This window comes from Electrona antarctica, assembly GCF_951216825.1.
Source record: "Electrona antarctica genome assembly, chromosome: 16".
In the NCBI taxonomy this organism is placed as follows: Eukaryota; Metazoa; Chordata; class Actinopteri; order Myctophiformes; family Myctophidae; genus Electrona; species Electrona antarctica.
This window is the reverse complement of record NC_136797.1, coordinates 25,215,570-25,220,520: the sequence shown is the minus strand read 5'-3', so window position 1 is coordinate 25,220,520 and position 4,951 is coordinate 25,215,570. Positions and strand designations below refer to the sequence as shown.

The 4,951-nt window shown below is 45.3% G+C and overlaps 1 long non-coding RNA gene across 1 annotated transcript; it reads left to right on the top strand.

Moving 5' to 3' along the window:
* Nucleotides 1–3,054: 3,054 nt before the first annotated feature.
* On the top strand, nucleotides 3,055–3,792 carry LOC306939726. Its single transcript, XR_013791913.1, has 3 exons — nucleotides 3,055–3,157; nucleotides 3,228–3,617; nucleotides 3,716–3,792. It is a non-coding gene; the product is annotated as an uncharacterized lncRNA (long non-coding RNA).
* Nucleotides 3,793–4,951: the final 1,159 nt, after the last annotated feature.

The following is a 4,951-nucleotide window of genomic DNA, read 5'->3' as shown; positions in this document are numbered from 1 at the left end:
AAGCCCAAACCACACCCAACGATTCCACCCCATTCGACTGGTATCATGTATTGAATCGGCGAAATCATCCGTTATCAGCACGTTTGAATGGTGCCAAAATGTCCATACTGGCATCCTTACTGTTCAGTATGTCATTATCTGCGATTGTAGCATTGTCATTATCACTGATGTCCTGATGGAGGCGCTTCGTGTCTGGTGGCCATGAGCTACGCTAGCCGAGCGAGTCGCCGTGCCAAGCGTTGCGAAGGCCACCAGACCCGACTCAGCGCCGTCCGAGTTACGTCCTGATAGGCAGAGAATAGTATATATTAGTAGTTCCATGCACCGACAATATTTGGAAATGACACGTCCACCAGGGGGAAACCTTGACCAGGCTATGTGGTGAGGATGCCAGTATGGACATTTTGGCACCATTCAAACATGCTGATAACGGATGATTTCACCGTTCCAATGCAGAGATAACGGTCGAATCCGCTGACGATTCTCCCTGCAACTCCTTGCAACCAACCACAAAGTGTCGAGAAGTGCACCAATGCTGACGGCATTGGTGAAAAATCGTTGCTGTCTGACACAAACCTCCATATTTCATGTTGTAATGTGTGTTTATATAAATGAATGCCCTATGTTATGCTTCATCGCATGACAGTGTCGTGCAAACGTAGCAAAATGTGCTGGTCTATAAGCGATCTCCACACTCAACAAACGTGCCACAATCGTGACGCGCTGTGAGCGCGCAGATCGCCTATTTCCGCTATATTTTAATTTGTATAGTGACGTGCACAAAATAGGGACACCTGGTTGAGTAATGGTTGAGTGTGTGGGTTTTATTATAAGTATTAAACCAATGCAGTAAGTATTAACAAGACCTTATGACTAAATAATAACTACATTGGATCCATTTGGAACTCCATGTCCTGAAATGTAACTGGCAAAGGTTTTCATCCGACAATGACGTCATGGGAAAATAAAATGATGGCTTTTTCTATCAGATGGGACACGACGGCTGCCTGTGGCCCCAGTGGTGATTGAGAGGTCATTCCACTGGCCTCAGTGGTGACTGAGAGGTCATTCCACTGGCCTCAGTGGTGACTGAGAGGTCATTCCACTGGCCCCAGTGGTGACTGAGAGGTCATTCCACTGGCCCCAGTGGTGACTGAGAGGTCATTCCACTGGCCCCAGTGGTGACTGAGAGGTCATTCCACTGACCTCAGTGGTGACTGAGAGGTCATTCCACTGGCCTCAGTGGTGACTGAGAGGTCATTCCACTGACCTCAGTGGTGACTGAGAGGTCATTCCACTGGCCTCAGTGGTGACTGAGAGGTCATTCCACTGACCTCAGTGGTGACTGAGAGGTCATTCCACTGGCCCCAGTGGTGACTGAGAGGTCATTCCACTGACCTCAGTGGTGACTGTGAGGTCATTCCACTGGCCTCAGTGGTGACTGTGAGGTCATTCCACTGGCCCCAGTGGTGACTGAGAGGTCATTCCACTGGCCCCAGTGGTGACTGAGAGGTCATTCCACTGACCTCAGTGGTGACTGAGAGGTCATTCCACTGGCCCCAGTGGTGACTGAGAGGTCATTCCACTGGCCCCAGTGGTGACTGAGAGGTCATTCCACTGGGGGGGAGGATGGTGTCGAGCAACCCAACCCAAACCAGCCTGTCTGTGGTTATCCTCAAAATGGGCTGTTTCCTAATAATATCACCATCCTAAAGGAGGCCTCGATAAGGTGATGGGCCCCCAACCAAGCACAGAACGTTTTAGAAAGATACGGTTACTGTAAATTGAAAATAGCAGATCCACAAGCTTATTTATGAAAATTATTTAAAAAAATATATATTTTATTTATGAAACCCTTTTGAAAAATGTTGGGAATTGTTTTTAATGAATGAAAAGTTGTTATCTTTTACTGGGTTTTTAAAAAAGATATATTTTGAAATAATATATTTATTTTGTAGGAAACAAAAAAGGGGGGGAGTTATTTACTCGCAATCTGTTGCTCACGGAAGGCCATGACGTCACGTCACCCTATAAAGTATGGCAAAGAATATAAGAAAGGAGGTATCTAGAGACAGGCTTTAGACTCAAACATGATCAGCTCTGTCCCCTCCCCAGCTCCTAAGACGAAATACAGATCCTTAGGCTATAAGGCCTCCCCGAATACGAGCCCTTATAGACTCCTCTGACAGTCCCCTATAAGTATAGTAGATCTCGGTTATACACAATCCATAGAAATTGGTCCGCGACCCAAACATGGGTCCCGGGGTTCAAGAATGACCACTTTGTAGATCTGCTATTTTTAGATAATATTGAAGTTGGGGTTAATGATAATAATGGCTTAATAATGACCCCTCACAACCGGTCATGAGTTTGTAGATCGCCAATCTTTTTTATATTGAGGCTGGGGTTTGAAGTGGATAAGAAGAGGGACTGCTGTGGCTCACTGTTACAAAGACACGTTGATCACATACCTGTACGCCCTCTGCTGGTGATGCACCCATGATGCATGTGACTCACATTACTTCTCTGAGCCTCAAGTAAAGACAACAAAAAACACCACCAACTTCTGTGGCAAACATTCATACTGTGTCTGTGTACTGTATGGCCACAGCAGTTAACTAGTCTATTGACTTGACTATAATATATTGAATTCATCTATGGCCAATCAAGTTGACGTAAGGAGCAGCACAGACATTTTAAGCCTTTTTTAATTAGGTGCTAGTATAGAAAATGTCATTTATCATTATCGCCTAATGAAAAGGCTAAAAATGATATTCCCTTTGTTCTACAGAATCAGAATCATCTCACGTCACAATTCTGTGGGTGAAATTTGATTTTGTGCATATAGTTCCCATCGTGTTATTTTTCCGAGAAAACAAAGAAAGGGAAGGGGGGGGGGGGGGGGGGGGAAGAGATCAAGGTAAGACAGAAAATGTAGAAGCTCGTTCCACACACAAACAGCACACTCGTAGGGTCTCTCTTTGCTCATTTACAAACGGCACAGCCTTAGGCTCTCTCTTAATATAACTTATTTACATCTTATTTACTTTCCTCATAGCTACAGGAAAGCCCACCTGCTCACCTTTTGTCGAACAGGCAGCTGTGGTGTCCCACCGAAAAGCCCTCAATACTGCTCTGTGTGTGTGTGTGTGTGTGTGTGTGTGTGTGTGTGTGTGTGTGTGTGTGTGTGTGTGTGTGTGTGTGTGTGTGTGTGTGTGGTGATGAAGAATCGGAATTAAGTTAATAGTCCAAGATAACAACTTGGCACGAGTGAGTGACTTTTGTGGGGACAGACATATTCACTTGGTACTACATGTTTGTTTGTTTTTTTGTTGTTGTTTTTTTTACAATTTCACAATTATGCACAATAATTATGATATGGACACAGGAAGGTACTTACTACTAGTAGTAGTATTATGGCAAAGACTATATACTGTACACGGACAACAGAAGTTTTGTTTGTTTGTTATTTACAAGTGTATTCAATCCAGTTGATTTGGAGTTGGAATGTTATGTATCATATATATAGAGCTTTTATTGTCTTCACTGATCATTGCACACTTTCCAGGATATTCCAGGACACAAATCTAAACGCTGAGAGGGAAGGCAGACAGACTGTAGGAAAGCTGAGAGGGAGACAGTGTAGGAGAGACAGACTGTAGGATAGCTGAGAGGGAGACGGTGTAGGAGAGACAGACTGTAGGATAGCTGAGAGGGATACAGTGTAGGAGAGACAGACTGTAGGAAAGCTGAGAGGGAGACAGTGTAGGAGAGACAGACTGTAGGAAAGCTGAGAGGGAGACAGTGTAGGAGAGACAGACTGTAGGAAAGCTGAGAGGGAGACGGTGTAGGAGAGACAGACTGTAGGATAGCTGAGAGGGAGACGGTGTAGGAGAGACAGACTGTAGGATAGCTGAGAGGGATACAGTGTAGGAGAGACAGACTGTAGGAAAGCTGAGAGGGAGACAGTGTAGGAGAGACAGACTGTAGGAAAGCTGAGAGGGAGACAGTGTAGGAGAGACAGACTGTAGGAAAGCTGAGAGGGAGACAGTGTAGGAGAGACAGACTGTAGGAAAGCTGAGAGAGGGAGACAGTGTAGGAGAGACAGACTGTAGGAAAGCTGAGAGGGAGACAGTGTAGGAGAGACAGACTGTAGGAAAGCTGAGAGGGAGACAGTGTAGGAGAGACAGACTGTAGGAAAGCTGAGAGGGATACAGTGTAGGAGAGACAGACTGTAGGAAAGCTGAGAGGGAGACTGTAGGAGAGACAGACTGTAGGAAAGCTGAGAGGGAGACAGCGTAGGAGAGACTGTAGGAAAGCTGAGAGGGAGACAGTGTAGGAGAGACTGTAGGAAAGCTGAGAGACAGACAGTGTAGGAGAGACAGACTGTAGGAAAGCTGAGAGGGAGACAGTGTAGGAGAGACTGTAGGAAAGCTGAGAGACAGACAGTGTAGGAGAGACAGACTGTAGGAAAGCTGAGAGACAGACAGTGTAGGAGAGACAGACTGTAGGAAAGCTGAGAGAGGGATACAGTGTAGGAGAGACAGACTGTAGGAAAGCTGAGAGGGAGACAGGGTATGAGAGACAGACAGTAGTAAAGCTGAAGCAGTTCAGTATGAGACGTGTAGGAGAAGACAGTCAAGCGGAGAGACAGACGGTTGTAGGAGAGACAGACGGTTGTAGGAGAGACAGACAGACAGTAAGAAAGCTCTGGTGAAACGTGATGACTGTAAGATTTCCCTGCCTGGTGTTATTTTTCATATAGTGGGGTATGTTTTCTGTTCCTTTGCTGTTGAAAACGTGTATTTGATTTGTGATCAAGCTGTCCTCATGTATATGAAGTTAATCTGTGTGGTTTGATGGTTCTTGACTTTATAAGGAAGAAACTGTGGGAGTTGGGTCTAAGAATGTAACACCGTTTGGAAATGATTGTATCAACTTTTGATTTGAC